The 18,488-nt window shown below is 38.4% G+C and overlaps 1 protein-coding gene and 1 pseudogene across 2 annotated transcripts in view; both read left to right on the top strand.

Moving 5' to 3' along the window:
* The window catches only part of ANAPC10 (anaphase promoting complex subunit 10), a 221,523-nt gene that overhangs the window by 100,817 nt on the left and 102,218 nt on the right, over positions 1 to 18,488 (top strand). The gene's annotated exons all lie outside the window — the stretch shown is intronic.
* LOC113924470 lies at positions 11,480 to 14,111 on the top strand (annotated as a pseudogene).

The raw sequence follows: 18,488 nt of genomic DNA, 5'->3' as shown, positions 1-18,488 counted from the left end.
ATTTTCCCTTTTTTGATTTAATTTAAAATTATGATGTTGCTAGACCTTGCCACATCATAAATTCTACTCAGAGGCACAAAGGGAATAATTCATTCTAAATATTGATAGAAGACTAGCCTCTTTATCTTGGTCTGAGAAAGTAACCTTGAGAATGCATCCCATGTGACTAAATAACACCAAATTCAGTATGACGACTACCTTGGGGTCTAGGGGAAAGAGGAATTAGGAATGAGATCATTAGGGGAGGCTTCAGTTACATTTGTAATGTTTTATTTCTTAAGCTGAGTGGTGTATACCCAAGGGTTTATTATATTCTCTACATTTTAAAACTATATGAAATGCTTCATAATAAAAATGATTGCAAAGGGAATTATCACCATAATGAAATTGTACCGTATCTTTTAATTTCACATAACAGAAGCTACATGGGGCATTTGTCAAGTGAAAAGATAGTCTTCCATATTAAAGAAGGAGTAAGTTGTTATTTCAACTACTGTTCACATTTAGCTCTTTCCATATTAGACTTTGTTTCCCCATGCCTGTTAAAAATGTTATATGGCTGACCACATACTCCAGCCTCTCTGGTGATTATGCTACTTCCAACCTGGGCAGTCATTCTAGCTTTACCCACAATAGCCACAGGTTAAATATGAATCATCTTCCGTGCTAAAAAAGGCCCTTTTCAGTGTTTTCACAATCAAATTCTCCACTGATTTTCTTTGTTCACATTCAGTGCAAGTGTTGCTGTTGAGTGATCTTGTTCACACGCATCTTTAATACTGAAGTATGAGAGGAAGGAAGGGCTGGCGTGCAGAAGCATCCAGGTTCTTTCAGAGGTTTACTGAGGCCTGGTGGTCTCCTTGCTGCCTGGCATAGACTCCCTCTTGTCCTCATAGCAACATGAAAAACAGTGAACACTTACCCAGTGCTCTTGCTCTGTGCCAGTCCTTCAGAGGCATTTTTTATGTATTATCATATTAAACCCCTGTAATAATCTCATAGTTATTATTCTCCCCTTCTTAGAATGAAAGAAACAGATTGATTGCTTTGACTAAATCACACAGCTACTAAATGATGAAGTTGAATGTTTGCTGAAGTAACTTTTCTTCCTCTCTCTCCATAAAATACCATCTAGTGTTGATACCACCTTGCAGTAATCAAAAATTTAATATTCCTTAAGCATCAGAAACATTCACGTAGCTGTGATGAAATAAGTAGGGCTTAGCTGATTTGTGTTTCGAAACAGTAGAGAGGAGGGAACTAGAAGGAATAGATGAGCAGTGGAAAGCCAGCTGGCTCATCAGGATGCAGGAGTGGTCGGAGGGCAGAATGTCTGTTAGAATTCAGCTGCCTGAGGCTGTGGTGGAGTACCTATTGATGTTGATGGTATGTGTGGATAAGAGAGGTATGCGGCCTCTGGTTTTACCTTTTCTGTCATACCAAAGACTATTAAAAGGACAATATCGTCCTGGGATTCTCACCTTTGACCTAAACGAATAAAACCTTCCCTCTCACATCACTACTGTGAGGAGAGGGGGCGGGGCAGGATGGGGATGCAAGGGTAAAGAAATATGGAAAGGTGGCCAGGCCATATTGCTTCCTATTTCTTTATAGACCTAGCCCATTGCTTTTTAGAAAAAGAAAAGGAAGAATGGAGGGGAGGACTGGAGGGACGGAGAGATGGAAAGCAGGAGAGATGGATTCAATACAGAGAAGAGTATTCACTTATATTTCTGTCTGTGACTTCTTACAGAATAGGGGGGCTTGCATCACTATGTTGTGACTTTACAACTTTGAGAATAAATCAGTGTGATTTAATTTAAACTGAGGCTTGTAAAGAGCAAGGATCTCTTTCCCCCAGTCTTTCTTAGAGAAACTCACATTATCTCTAAACTTTGTCCTGAATTATTGTTTCTAGGTCATACTGAGGCTTGTGTTTAATTATTCTGGCCTCGTTTAAGTAATTCTGGGCCTGAGGCATTTAGACCTTTAGGGCCCTTCATTGGCTTCACAATAAATCATAAATTAGCTAATCTCAATTAAAATAATACTTCATATGTCCAACTTCATATATCCATTGTCATCTAAATGTGGTCTAATCTAAATCCCACTATGAATATAGTATTATAATTATTAATAAGTTAATAATTATTAATAAAATAATAATGTTGGGTCATAGGACCCTGAGGCATGAATAGGGATGTGAGCAGACATTTTCTTTTGCCTTCAGAATTTCACAGGTGTCCAAAAACATTGTAAAGATGTGAGAAGGGGCCAATCTAAGGACAAGTGCCCTGAGGTGGCCAATAAATAGCTCAGCTTGTGTGAATATTTCGCTGCTTTGTAGTTAAAAAATCAGTAATTAAACTGAAATTAGGTCTTGTGGAAAACTGTGAATCTATTTTCTTCAGACTTTCTTAGAAAGACTCAAGTATTTTCAGTGCTCTCCCTGATGTCAGAATTTTGAGCTCTCTGTTCTCTGATCCCTTGAGCAGCTGCTACCTCACTACCCTCTTCCCTTATGTTTCTGATAAGGACAGTTGAAAATTTTACTGGGAATCTTTTATAGTCCTTTTGAAACTTTTTAATAAAAGTTTCTTTTAAAAATGTATTTCATTCTCTGCACACATAAGAGGAAAGTGAATTATTCAAATATTTTCTAAAGCACTTTATTGTTTCTAAGGGCCATTCATGGCCATTGCCTCATTTAGATGCTTAAAGCAATCTTGTCAGGCAGATAAGTCAGGTCTTCTGACTCTTAATCTAGTGCTCTTGCCTTATTTCAACTCATTCCTTAACCAAATGCCAATGAAAAGCTTCTATTTTAATGTGCATTCTTGGGTTTTCATATTATTGCTACTAACTTTTTGAACCTTTATGGAATCATTAGGACTATCACTCTTCATCAGATGGACAATTAATAGTTAATAAATGCTCAGTCTGCTTCCATTAACTGACTGTTTTCTCTTCCTGCCTACGTTCTGGGTCTCAGAAGTGCAGGATCAAGTGTGAATGGAGTTGGTGGAGGCCTTAACACTAAACACACATTTAACTTATTGCCGCTGGATGGTAAGCATGTAATAAATGCCAACTTCAGAGAACATTTCAACATGATACAGAAGGAGATTCTTAATTTGGGGGTCTAAGATCTAAACACCTTCTTCATTTAGTGGGATCTAGGCATGGCTGCACCCAATTCAAGTCACTTCTTCCTAGAACTTGGGTGCTCTATATTTTCTTGTGTCTTCCCACAAGAGCAGTGTAAGCCCCAAGAATGCAACTCTGATGCCCAAAGGTTGTGAACTCTAACATCACCGTGTTTATTTTTATGAGAATTAGGTCAAGATTAGCCTAAGCAGAGGCACCAAATAACTGAGGATCACAAGCAAAATGGGAAATAAAATGCATTTTATACTGAATCTTTACAGATGGATTTTGCAAAGAACAGTTAATTAACTGTGGGACCAACTGGGGATACATTTTTAATGATTTGCAGGTAGTCTAAAGAAAAACGAAGTAAAAAATTCCAGCCCTAACTGCTCTTCTAAAATGGGCTTAGAACAATAGCAGTGAATTAAAATAACCTGTGAATTTTTCTAACCAAAATAAAAATACCAGTTATGAAATATTTCTTTTACTCTTTGCCAATTCTTTAATAGTCCGTTAGGTATTTCTAGGAGGTGGAGTAGTTGAGATGAAAATTTGAGCTCAGAAACCTGAAAGGCCAGCATCTTGAGTAAACTTGAGGGGAGATGGAACTGTGGGTGACGCGAGGCTTTTTTTGTGGCAGAGTTGCCCTCAGACTGGGCATGTGTGTTAATTGGATACGTTTTTGGAAGTTCCAGGAATCAGTGAAAAAAGGGACTTGAAGGAACGTAGATATAACTAGTCTAATCCTACTCTAGCCTAAGAGTAGGCTACTTCCCGGAGGAGGGATTCAGTTCCTTCTGTGTATGACTTAGCTAAAGTGTTCTGTCCATTTCAGACCGAGAGGTAAGTCACTCGGCTTGGTTCCAGAATCTGCTCTTTCAACTCACACCTGCCCTCCCCCATTGGACCCTTGTTATAAAACCAGATGTCTTGTATACTGCCCCTCCTTTCCCTAACCTAGAAATTATTGACCGAATGTGTTGTTTTTCATGTCATTGTTTATAGAGAAAACCAGAGTGGGTATAGGGTCTTTACACTGGATTTCTACTCAGCTCCATAGGCCAACATTTAAGAACATTTGAATCCTCTTTCTGCTGCTTGCACTGGAAATGCTGGGAATTACATGGTCAGTGATTATATGATTAGTAATTAGGTGTCCAACAGTGAAGCTGCATATAGTTTTATTCTTATATATTTTCCCTTAGATTGTACATAGGAGGGATTTTCAACTCCCAGATCCTTTCCACAGCTAGTTTTTTGCTTTGTTTTGTTTTTAAACTCCTTAACTGCAATAAAAATAGTTCATTTACAGGGCCGATCCCTTCTTTTGTGAGCTGGTTTATAACACGGGGATGCTGGCATGGTATTTATACCTACATAGATACGTTTAAAAAGAAGATGCACTCATATGGGACATTATTTCATTGAAGACAGTTTTCCTCTAAGTCATAACTTTTATCTTCTTTTCTTTTTCTGACTACTTCTTTAAATAGCAGCCATTCCTGGTTTCATTCTTTAAATACTCCCCTAAAGGAGTAAAACTAAAATAGGTGCCTTCAGCTTTTCGTGTACCATAGAGATTTTATTTTAGAAAAAAAGGAAAAATCAAATTTCCTTGACGCAAAAATTGGAAAAATGAGATAGAATTATGGAATGTTAGCTCTCAAAATTACTTCGTTAAATGTCTTTATTTAACAAACAGATAAGCCAAAGCCCTATGGGCTCACCGGTTTTCTCACAGGTTGTACAGATGGGTGGTGGGGAAGTCTGTGGGGATTTCTCTCAACTCAGAGTGATTCTGTTTAACCCTGAGTATTTGGTGGGCTCTGGCTTGGAAAGCAGCAAAAGAAGGGAAGCTAAGTAAAAACAACCCATGACAGGTTTATGGCCAGCTTGTTAAGTGAGATCCTTGGCTTGACACTGTATTGCTTTCTTTGCTGGGTGTGGATTGACAGGTATTGATGAAATGTCTTAGATTCTAATTCAAAATGCCTGGTGACAAATTATAGCTCTGACAAGTCGAGGTTATCAGCAAACCACAGGGTGAGTCTGTGGACTGTAGCCTGCAATAGCCATTATAGCGTCTCTAGCAAGCTTCTGTGCTTTAACAGGGATGTACTTGATCTCTTCACCCCCCAAGAGTAGATTAAGTGCTTCAGTAAATATGCCATTAAGATACTTCATTGTACTAAGCCATTAGTACACACCTCAACTGCACTGGAAGCAGAGGGCCTTCAGCCACCCAAGAAGCATTGTAAATGGTCTAGAGGAATGCCTAGTGCTGTGTTTGCTTGGATATTGCATTATTAAATACAGTTTTTCTATTGGTTTGAATAAAACCAGAGTGGAGGAAATAGCAAATTCCTTTCTAGTCTACTCTAAATGAGTCCCTCTGCCACCATGTCCACTTTGTTGTGGTTCTGCCTACATTAATTCCTTGACTTTGTGTGCAAGTCAGACTAGCTTTCAGAGTACCCTTTCACCACCAGCTAAACCCCCTTGGGATTTCATTTCCATTTGAAGAAGCTAAATTGGAAGTGTTTTAGAAATGTTTACCATGGGTATACTATTTATGGCGGTTGTCTGCTGTTTTCTTTCTTACCTTTCTGGGCATAATTCTCATGATAATAGAAACAACATGGTGATTGGATTTTGCCACTGCATGAAACCCAAGATACCATTTAATTCAATCCTTCATTTTAGAGGTGAAGAAATTATAGGCTAAAGATGTGAGGGGGCAGTCATTTGTGATGCCTTTGCTATCTTATTCAGTATCTGTAGCTTATTTTTTTCCTAAAAATTTAAACCTATTTATCCTCTTAAATCCTTAGTTACGATTTGGTTTTCATCACCTTCTAGTGGTTGGTATGATTTGTGTGAGAAAACTTAGGTACAAAGAGATGACTTGGCTAAAGTGAGAGATTGAGGTAAACTAGAGAAAAACCTGGTGTTGAATTTTGGAGTGCTAATCCAGAGAAGAAGCCCTTTTTAAAAAAGCTTGCACTCATTTCTTTTGATATTGAAAAAAAAATTAATCTGCATTTTTCACATTGATTTTTTTGCATAGATTTTTAAAAAATTTTCTTAATTTTTTTGCTTAAGTGTAATTGACACACAATGTTACACTAGTTTCAGATGTACAACATAGTGATTCAACAAGCTTATGCATTATGCTGTGCTCACCACCAGCGTAGCTGCCATCTGTCACCACACAAGGCTATTGCAGTATCATTGACTATGTTCCTTATGCTGTACGCTCTATTCCCGTAACTTGTTCATTCCATAACTGGAAGCCTGTATTTCCCACTCCCCTTCAACCATTTTGCCCAACCCCCCACCCCTCTTCCCTCTGGCAACCATCAGTTTGTTCTCTGTGTTTACAGGTCTGATTCTGCTTTTTGTTCGTTTATTAATTTTTTTAAAATTCTACTTATGAGTGAAATTATATGGTATTTGTCTTTCTTCAGTCTGACTTATTTCACTTAGCATAATACCCTCTAGGTCTGTCTGTGTTGTTGCAAATGGCAAGATCTCACCCTTTTTTATGGCATAATATTTTATATATTTATGTAAATATAAATATGTATATATAAAATATAAATAAATATAGATAAAATACAAATATATATATATACACATATATATAAAAAACACCTCCCTTATCCATTCATCTATCAGTGGATTCTTAGATTGCTTCCATATTTTGGCTATTGTAAATAATGCTGCAATAAAATAGGGGTGCGTATATCCTTTCAAATTAAGATTTTCATTTTCTTTGGGTAAATAGGTAATAGTGGAATTATTGGATAATATGGTATTTCTATTTTTAATTTTTTGAGGAAACTCCATACTGTTTTCCACAGTGGCTGCACCAGTTTGCATTCCCACCAACAGCATATGAGGATCCCTTTTCTCTACATCTTCATCAACACTTGTTATTCCTTGTCTTTTTTATTTTAGCTATCCTGACAGATTTAAAGTGATAGCTCCTTGTGGTTTTGATTTGCATTTTCCTAATGATCAGTGATGTTGAGCATCTTTTCACGTGTGTTGGTCATCTGTATGTCTTCTTTGGAAAAATGTCTATTTACGTCCTCTGTCCATTTTTTAATCAGGTTCGTTGTTTTTTGGTGTTGAGTTTTGTAAGTTCTTTATATATTTTGGATATTAACTCCTTATTTGATACATCATTTGCAAATATCTTCGGTAGGTTGCGTTTTGCTTTATTGATGGTTTTCTTTCCTGTGCAAAAGCTTTTTATTTTGATGTAGTCCCAGTAGTTTATATTTGCTTTTGTTTCCCTTGCCTGAACAGACATATCTAGAAAAATGTTACTACAGCCAATGTCAGAGAAATTACTGCCTGTTTTCTCTTCTAGGTTTTTTATGGTTTCAGGTTACACATTTAGGTCTTTAATTCATGTTGAGTTTATTTTTGTGTATGGTGTTGGAAAATGGTCCAGTTTCATTCTTTTACATGTAGCTGCCCAGTTTTCCTAGCACCATTTATTGAAGAGACTGTCTTTTCCCCATTGTACATTATTGTCTCCTTTGTCATAGATTAATTGACCATAGAGCATGGGTTTATTTCTGTGCTCTCTGTTCTGTTCTGTTGATCTATGTGTCTGTTTTTTGTGCCAGTGCCATACTGTCTTAATTACTACAGCTTTGTAGTATATCTTGAGATCAGAACTTGTGATACCTCTAGCTTTGTTTTTCTTTCTGAGGATTGCTCTGGCTATTCCAGGTCTCTTGTGGTTCCATACAAATTTTAGTATTATTTCTTCTGGTTTTTGAAAAATGCTGTTGGTATTTTTATAGGGATTCCAGTCTATCTGTAGATTGCTTTGGGCAATATGGACATTTTAACAATATCAATTCTTCCACTCCAATTCCAGCTTGGAATAACTTTCCATTTATTTGTATCATCTTCAGTTACTTTCATCAGTGTTTTACAGTTTTCAGAGTACAGGTCTTTCACCTCTTTGGTTAAGTTTATTCCTGGGTATTTTATTATTTTTGGCACAATTGTAAATGGGATTATTCTAATTTCTCTTTTTGCTACTTCATTACTGGTGTATAGAGATACTACTGATTTCTGATTATTAATTTTGTATCCTGCAACGGTACCGAATTTATCTCTTCTAGTAGTGTTTTGGAGGAGTCTTTAGGGTTTTCTATGTATAGTATCATGTCATCTGCAGATAGCGATAGTTTAACTTTTTCTTCACCAGTATGGATGCCTCTAATTTCTTTTTGTTGTTTGATTGCTGTGGCTAGGACTTCCAGTACTGTGTTGAATAAAAGTGGTGAGAATGGACATTCTTGTCTTGTTCCAGATTTTAGAGAAAAACCTCTTAGTTTTTCTTCAATGAATGAGATATTAGCTGTAGGTTTTTCATACATGGCCTTTATTATGTTGAGGTATGTTCCCTCCAAGCCCACTTTTTATCATGAATGGGTGAGTTGAGAGTTTTTATCATGAATATATGTTGAATTTTGTCAAATGCTTTTTCTACATCTCTCGAGATGATCATGTGATTTTTATCCTTCCATTTGGTTGATGTGGTATATCATGTTGCTTGATTTGGAAATACTGAGCTAACTACCCTTATATCCCTGCGATAAATCTCACTTGATTATGGTAAATGATCCTTTTAATATATTTTTGAATGCAATTTGCTCCCATTTTGTTGAGGATTTTTGCATTTATGTTCATCAAGGATGTTGGACTGTAGTTCTCTTTTTTGTGTGTGGTTTCCTTATCTGGTTTTGGTATCAGGGTAATGCTGGGGTTGTAGAATGCATTTGGAAGCTTTCCTTCCTCTTCTTTTTTTTTTTAATAGTTTGAACAGAATAGGTATTAACTCTGTAAACATTTGGTAGGGGCGCCTGGGTGGCACAGTTGGTTAAGCATCTGCCTTCAGCTCAGGTAATGATCCCAGGGTCCTGGGATCGAGTCCCGCATCAGGCTCCCTGCTCTGCGGGGGGGCCTGCTTCTTCCTGTCTCCTGCTCATGCTCTCCCTCTCTGTCAAATAAATAAATAAGATTTAAAAAAAAAAAAAACCCAAACATTTGGTAGAATTCACCTGTGAAGCCACCAGTCTTGGACTTTTATTTTTTGGTAATTGTTGATTTCTGATTCAATTTTGTTACCAATAATTGGTCTGTTCAGATTTCACATTGATCTTTAATATTTCATCAGGTTCAAGAAATACTCTGAGAAGTCAAATATGTCCTGCTGATTTTATAAAAAAAACTTTTCAAATGGCTTACCTGGAATGACTCATTGACTTACTAAGTTCGGATAATTTTATGACCTGTTTGTCTTTTGGGGGAAAAGGGTGGTTATGATTGATTTCAGTGAAAGACTTCAGGTTGAATTGATAGAACCAATGATGAATATGAATGTAGAAAAAGTGTTGTTTATGGAAGGCTTCTTTGAAAGGAACCATAGTGGAACTAATCTCCAATAGTGTAAGAGTTTGTCTCCCTCGGCTCTAGAATCATACACAAATCTCTTTGTGTAGCTGATCCTTGAACAACATGGAGGTGAGGGGTGCTGACCTCCCACATAATTGAAAATCTATGTAGAACTTTTGACTCCTCAAAACTTACTGTTGACCAGAAGCTTTACCGATAACATAAGAGTTGATTAATACCACATTTTGTATGTTACATGTATTATATACTAGCTTACAATAAAGTAAACTAGAGGGAAGAAAATGTTATTAAGAAAATCATAAGAGAAAATACATTTACAGAACTGTACTGTATTTATTAAAAAGAAATCTGTGAAAGTAGCTCTGTGCAGTTCAAACCCGTGTTGCTCAAGGGTCACGTGTATTCTATAGATTTGAGTCATTTGCTAAATTGGGATCTAATAACTCTTTTATCACTTAAAGCTTTAAAAAAAGAAATGAAACAAAGGCCATTGTTCTTAAGCAAATCCTTTTTTCTGAATTAGCTCTAAGGAAATAATATATCTTACATGAAGAACGAACAGGTTTTAGGAGTGATGTACTTACCAGTATTACTCTCTTTATTCAGAAAAAAAAACATAGTTAATAATAAAGTGATGGGATTGAGGATGATTTTTTTTTTACAATAAACATGTTACTTTTATTATTTTATTTAAAAATATCAGAATTAAAATAATATGACTTTTTATAATGATTTTGTTTTCTGATCAGATCACATATTAGCGCTCCCATAAGACCATGTATCATCGTACCATCACTGAATTTCATTTCTACTTAAGTTAATAGTTTCAGAAATCCTTGACACCAGGAATACAGCAATGACTGACAGCCATCTTCTAACCTTGTGAAAATGTTGTAATACTCACTGGTACTGTCTTCTCCACAGAGACCATGTCTTACTTATCTTTGTGTCTCCAGTTCATAGAACAACAATGCACTCAATGACTATCTTTTGAATGAATCTGTTTATTAAATTCTATAATCCTGGTGTACATTCTGAGTTCCTTATGGGTAGGGCAAAATTCCAATTCTAAATGTATATAAAACAGAGTAATGTCCTAATTTGGCATTATTGCTCCATCATATATAACTTGATACAGCTGTTAAATAAATGGGAGGATGCTGCAAGGCATGTAACTGGTAGAGAATGCGCCCTTCTCGATGCTGATGACATGGTTTTATTAATATGAACCACGATTTTCCTTTAGAAGCTGCTGAACCTATTGCCTACTCACTGTCAGAACAGTTTAGCATCAACTGTGCTACAACGAAAACCATTGTATTTGACAGACTTTCTCCAGTATTTAAATGAACAATACTAAGTAACCCCATACAACAGGTCATCTCATTCAGCTATTGGAATGTATATTTTGCAGCTAACTTACGGTGGTGGGTCCACTGGGGATACAATTCTACTTAAAAACAAAACAAAACAAAACAAACCCCCCCCCCCCCCAAAAAAACCCAGACATTCACCAGAGGCCAGGCTGAACTGCTTTTATGGTCAAAGCAGCTCATTGGTAGTTTATACAGTGCCTGGCTCTCTAGGAACCACCCTCCTCCCTGCTTAGAGAAGGGGATCCTAATCCCTCCTGCCAGCCGCCTTGCTCAAGATTACATGAGTCTTTAGATTCTGAGTAAAGCTGCCAACTGCCTTGACTGGAAAACAGATAAGAGAAACATTCCTGAGAAGCAGTGGTGCAGGCTAGGCGGGAATTGAGCAGAGCTCCTGGAGGGAACTGAGGGAATGAAGTCCAAAGAATAGATACACCCACAAAACAAGTTAGGATAGTGAACAAAGGCTCCCCTGTGCCTGGGTTGAAGTAGTATAACAAGGGGAGACCCCCATGGTGGTGCAGGAGGAGGATGACCAAGGGGTGAGGTCACTGCTTGCCAGGGGATGGTGGCAGAGCGAAGAAGCATTCAGCTTGCAAATCTGTTCCTGCCTTTGCCTCTAGAGTCTTCCTTGCAGGGCTGTACCTTTGTTTCTGCCAGTTGGGCAGCTGACATAAAGGAGCACAGACACCAGTGAGAACGGTTCTAAAACTGTGGAAATACTGTGGGCCCATCAGGGAGATGCTACTCCTGAAGCCGTTGTTGCAAGTATGAACAAAGCCTGGTAATAGAGAACACCAGCCTTCAAACCTTCTCCAGCCCAGATTGTCTTCCGTAGTTCATGGCACAGCACCCTAGGGTGTCAACTGAATACACACTTGAGTATTTGAGCAGAGTCAGTATTACGTTTTGAGAAAATAATTTGGCCCTGTTTATTAGGAAAACCCTGTGTCCTGTTTCTGTTCAGAGGTAGAGAATACCTAGTAGAGAATGTCAGATTCCTAAGAATTTTAAAAATACAAGGTTTGTTCTGCTACATGTGTGGCATTATTTTAATAAACACTATGAAATATTGGCATCTCAGATACCAGTTGAGAATCCAGTTATGAAGTGACAGCAATTTGCTTGCCAAAACATGGCCAAAACATCTGTTAGTTTAAAGAAAGCTGTTAGGGCCGAAGGTCAAATCAACGCTGTAGAAAAACTTTTGTGTTTCGATGGAAAACTAACCTTATCCACAGCATACCCTTCCAGATGATCAGATTCTAGCCCAGTGCATTGTCTTTGCACTATTCTGCCACTCTGTAAGTCGTAGGGAACTAAAAGATCCGTATATTATGTCTGATCCAGCAGTAATTTTAATTTACTTCCTCTACCACATGGAGAAACTAGTTTTGCCCTATTTGCAATGTTCCTTTAATCCTTATGAGTTTGTGCTGTTTTGACTTTTCCTTTGAACTGGTTTATAACCTCTCCCTGGATCCCTCATATCATTTGATTAAAAAAAATTCTTTAACCCATGTTCATTTTAATAGCTGTATGGGAACCATGACTTTACCTTTTTCTGAAACTTATTTTTTAACAACTCTCTTTCCTGCTAGGCTATCGAAGTACTTTTTCTCTACTAGAGGTAAGAAGAAAAACTAGTATTTACATATTTTACCAAATGTTCTTCAAGTGACCCAAGGAATCTTTGAGGTCAGTTCATCAGGAAGAAAATTACTACCGCTCCCCCACTAGCCTGATGTGTTCGTCATTTGCCTTGTTGTTCTGGTGCTTTTTTGGGTGCCTCTGTTCTTATCATGCAAATTCATGTGAGCAGTTCTCTCTCTGGGGAGGTAGCTTCAGGGCTTCTGGGCCTCAGGTGAAGTTTGCCAGATCCAACCTCTTTTGGTGCATTGTGGGGCATTGTGAACTGCCCTAAGTTCCTTTTGAAGAAGGTAGGCTATATATTTTTTTTCCAAGTGCTATATGGATTTTATTTTTTTATTATGTTATGTTAATCGCCATACATTACATCATTAGTTTTTGATGTAGTGTTCCATGGTTCATTGTTTGCATATAACACCCAGTGCTCCATTCAGTACGTGCCCCTTTAATACCCATCACCAGGGTAACCCATCCCCCCACCCCCTCCCCTCTAGAACCCTCAGTTTGGAAGAAGGTAGACTATATTAATTCATCAAATAGCCCTGCCCCTCCATTTTCCTACTATCAAATAGCCAAAAGATCTTTTTTTTTTTAAAGATTTTATTTATTTATTTGAGAGAGAGAGAAAGTGAGAGAGAGCATGAGAGGGGAGAGGGTCAGAGGGAGAAGCAGCCTCCCCACTGAGCAGGGAGCCCGATGTGGGACTCGATCCCGGAACTCCAGGATCATGACCTGAGCCGAAGGCAGTCGCTTAACCAACTGAGCCACCCAGGCGCCCAAATAGCCAAAAGATCTTAAGGTTGCTCTGATGAAGTACAACATGACTGATTTTATCTAAAAATGACTTTTTCAGGATGTAAGGAACTGTTAAGAACCATAAAGAAAACTGAATTCACAAAGTTAGCTCATGTGTGGAGTATTTTGGGTGTTGTTTTGTGACTTAGTTATTCATATTTGCATTTCACTCAGTGTTTACTGAAGCCTACTGCAAGCTAATAACCGTGTAAGAAACTCAGCTACAAGGACCAAGTAAAACAAAACCTCTGTCTTCAAGGAAGTCATAGGGAAACAACTCACATGTAGAACTAACTATAAAATAGTGTGAGAGACCATCCAGTAGCAGTAGCCAGTGAGGAGACCCTTGTGGACCACCATACCTTTCTTTGATGTGCAGAAAAGGCTGGGCCTTAACTTAGCTCATTGGATGACAGTCCAAAGTGCTGAGCAGCCTAACAAGATTCCAGGTCAATGCCATGCTTTTGAAAAAAAAAAAAAAAAAAATGGATAGAATGTGCACCTGGAATTGGTGGTATCCGTGCAGAGAAAGCGCAAGATTGAATTTGATGATTTCCTACAATGTCTCCTTTGGCAGAAAATGATGAAATGCCTGAGTTACACCAGGAGGCAGCAGGATAAGCTAAATACACACCTCCACCTCACCACTTGGGCAAGGAGGATCCTAGGCTCTATGCAGAGTTGATGGCTGGAAGCTGAATTTCATGTTCTCTCTTCAGCTGGAAAGTTGACTTACTGAAAACTTCTTTGTGCAAATGTCTAAAAATAAAGGATTGCTCTATCTTATTTAAAAAAAAAAAAGTCATGTGAGATCATGGCTATACTTAGCAGTAAGAACACTATAGGAGAAACAGAATGGGTCCAAAAAGTGAATATAATTGCTTGGTAAAAAAATTTACCTAGAATTTTCATTGAACAGACTTGAGAGTTGTCCAGTCAGTTTACAGATGAGGAGACCAAGTCCCAAAGATGTTATATGATCACAAATCATCCAATAATGCAAGCATGGAGATATATATTAAAGTGTGTGCTCCTACGATGATTGAAGAGTGAATACATTTTACCTCTTAAGCTATAGCTGCTGTTTTTGTCAGTACAGTGAATTAGCCTGCAAGACGTGTTGCTGTATTTCTAGTCAGTCTACTTGTGAATGTGAAGAAGTCATTTGTAAAGGCTTTTGGCAGGCTAATGTGTTAGGCCTGGGGGAGAATTTCTCAGGTTTTGCTGGATATACCATTATCTGAGCTGTTATCTGAGCTGCAATTCTGGGAGGTCTCCCAGGGCTAAAGCAGACAATCTAGCAACTGGGGAAGCTGGGATGGTAATGGTGGTGGAACCCCTAGCAGGGTTTGTCTCCTGGGCTGGCAAGAATTAAATGGAACAAGGGCTACAGCTTTTTTGGCCGGGGTTCAGGACTGGGCTCCTATCCCAACAGGGAGCTAGGGTGAAAACCAGAAGCTGGGCAGGAGGCCAGTCAGATGAAATGGTAGCTCAGTTCCCAGGGGTCTCAATTTACCTCCAGGAACACTGGACAAACTAATTCCAGATTCTGCTCAGTCACGAGAAGGAAGCTTCAAACATATTGACGGACCAAGCTATTCCCCGCTCAGGACTCAGGTGGGGAGCAGTTGGGTAGGGTTGGGACAGTCAGGGATTGACAAGGATGGGCACTAACTTTTATAGATTTGGGGTTTCTTATAAAAATACACCTATTGATAGTAGAAAACACAGATAAAGAGGAAGAGTTAGAATTAACCATGAATTCAAAGACAATTTAAAATCAGACAATATTATATATATTGTTAATTAAACTGATTTTCCACTCAATATTTTGTGTACATTCTTGAAATCATTAAATGTATATTTTTATTAGAAATAATTCTTTTCTTATTACACACATATAATGGATAATTGTGTAAGTGGGTATTATCCCTGTTTGTGTAATTAATCTTAATTTTAATCACAGATTGAATTTAGCAGTTGAGAAGGACATGATAGTCAGCCTGTCACTCTCATTTTACAGATGCAGAAACTGAGGTCCAGTTTGATTCCGTAATTTGCAAGTTTAAACACAGTAGATTTAAACAGAGCCAAGTCTAAAATCACTCCAGCATACTTTATGCGGCACAGTGATATCCTGAATTATTCATTTCACGGGCATATGGCTTGTCTGCCTTGCCAGACTATGCGTTCCTTGAGGACAGAGCTAGTATCATGTGGTGCCTTGCTACTTCAAGTGTGTCTTCAGATCAGCAGTAATGGCATCATCTGGAAGCTAGATAGAAATGCAGAATCGCAGACTCCACCCCAGGCCCATTGAATCAGAATCTACATTTAGCAAGATGCCTAGGTGATTCATATCCACACTAAAGTTTGAGTAGCACCGAAGGAGTGGTCATTAAATACTTGTGGTTGTTACAGTGTTTGGTCCCCATCCTCCCCCACCACTGGGCAAATTCATATGTTGAAACCTAATCTTTGGTGTTACAGTGTTCAGAGGAGGGTCTTTGAGAGATGATTAGGTCGTGAGGGCTGAACCCTTTGTCTGTTCACGAGGAAATGGGTTCTCACCAGGCACCAAATCTGCCAGGGTCTTGATCCTAGACTTTCCAGCCTCCAGATGTGAGAGAAATACATTGTTGTTTATAAGCTAACCAGTCTCTCGTATTTTGTTACAGCAGCCTGAATGGACTAAGACAGGGGCATTAATTGTTTTGTTCAAAGCAATGGAAACTGATCTCAAGTACCTGAAAGAAAAAAAATGGGAGTCATGGCATTTGTTGGAAAGAGACTGGTGTGTTATGGAGAATTAAAAACCAAACCTTAGGGATGAAGCTTCGGAGACCTTAGGGATAGGACTTGGTTGACTATGGGGCTCTACGATAAATGTGACTCCCAGGAGCATTGTCTTTCCATTTCAAGTTTTAAATGCCAGGGAGGGAGAGAGAAAGAGAGAGAATACCTTCCCTTGCACCAGGTTTATATTCTCTTCATCAGTGCCCAAGGTGCAGGGTCATGAAGGAGCATGGCCATTGGCATCCATCTCTGTGGCCTTAAGCCATTCCCAGAGATGGAGGATCATTGAGAGGCAGGTACCATCACAAAAATTGCTTGCTGTAATTTTAAAACTGAAGTGATCACATTTTCTGCTGATAATTGGGCATAAAAGTCTCAGAAGAACCCATTTTTAGTCTTTTCCCCTCTGTAGCCCTTGTTTCTCTGATTTTCTTTGTTGCAATTTTTCCATTGAGGAGATCATACATTCTAATGATTTCAGCAATTAACACTTTGCTGGTGACACCCAAATGTACTTCCAGCTTGAATCTCTTTTCTGGGTTTGAGCCTCATATCTCCAAATGTTCTCTCACTGCTTAAAGTTCAACATGGCCAAAATTGGGTTCATCATATGTCCCTCCCAATTTCTTTATTTCTATCAAGATGCTACTGTTTTCCATGATAACTAGCATCTATGGCTCCTTACTTGTTTTTTAAATTTCAAATCCTGAACTTCAAAATGTGAACGACCCCCCTTCTATACTGACTACTGACTGCTAACCAGAGTTCAAATCCTCCTCCACTCTCATTTAGATCGTAGTCTGTTACCTGGCCATGCCCCTCCTCCTTTCTAATCATTCTGTCTTACCATTGCCGTGTAGATTGTTCTTAGATTCCACTTGTATCATACTATGCCCACCTCAAAACATACTGAATGCTATTTCAGGATATTTTATATATAGGTCTGAGGTTGTCACCACAAGATAACATTGGTAACTCAGAGATACCTGCTGTCAGTGATCTACTTAAAAATTATTTGAAAAAATTTTTCTAGAAATATTCTATGAGATAGATAGCCAACTCTATTAGACATGAATAGCATAGTGTTGACAGAAAGGAGAGTATGTTAGCATAACCATTAAGCTATTAGAGGAAAAACTATTTCTTCTACTCACACCAGCATTTCTGACACCTAGCCTGTGGGTTTTGTACACCAAGAAATTCTCCAACTCTCTGGACACCAACTGGATGTCCTGTAATTCAATTACAACATTAACTACCTGGAGTTAGTGTAAACCCCCTACGTTAAGGGCTCTGGTCCACAGGACTGCGCCCCACTTAAGATGCCAATCGCAAGTCTAGGTGGTTATCTGTGCTTCTGACCAAACGGCTACATATCAGAGGTCCGCATAATCCCTTCCTCAGGTTTGATAATTTGCCAGAATGGCTCGACAGAACTCAAGAAAAGTGCTTAACTTAGTAGATTACTGATTTATTATAAGAGGATACAACTCAACAGCAGCCAGTTGGAAAAGATGCATAAGACAAGGTAGACCACCCTCCCAGCCCACCTAGATGTGTTCAGGAACCTGGACGCTCCCTAAACCCTATGGTCAGGGTTTTTGATGGAGGCTTTATTAAGTAGACATGATTGATTAAATCATTGGCTATTAGTGGTTAACTCCAGCCCCTCTCTCTCCCCCTCCCCAGAGATCTGGGGGTGGGGCTGAAAGATCCAACCCTCTAATCATGTGGTTGGTTTCCCTGGCAACCAGCCCCCATCCTGAGCTTTCGAGAGCCCCCAGCCACCAGTTATTTTGTTAGCATACAAAAAGACACATCATTTTGGAGATTCCAAGGGGTATAGGAGCTGTAAACCAGAAAACAGGGACAAAGACCATATGTACTTCTTTTTATATCTCAGTATCACACCTGTTAGGTTTTTTTAAAACTTTTTATTTTGAAATAATTTCAGAGTTTCAAAAAAGTTACAAAAATAGAGACTTTCCCTATGCCCTTTATTCAGCTTCCCCAAATACTAATATGTTATAGCCATGGTACAGTAATCAAAACCAGTAAGTTAACATTGAAACAATATTATTAACTAATTTACAGGCTTCATTCAAATCTTGCCATTTGTCCCACTCAAGCACTTTTTATGGTCCAGGATCCAATCCAAGATTCTGCATTGCATTTAACTGGCATGTCACTTTAGTTTCCTCTAATCTGGGACAGTTCAGGTTTCATTTGTTGCTCATGACTTTAACACTTTTGAAGAGTTCTGGTCAGTTATTTTTGTAG

The sequence above is a fragment of the Zalophus californianus genome, chromosome 2 (assembly GCF_009762305.2).
Source record: "Zalophus californianus isolate mZalCal1 chromosome 2, mZalCal1.pri.v2, whole genome shotgun sequence".
NCBI classification, from domain to species: Eukaryota; Metazoa; Chordata; class Mammalia; order Carnivora; family Otariidae; genus Zalophus; species Zalophus californianus.
This window is presented reverse-complemented; position numbering and strand designations above follow the sequence as displayed.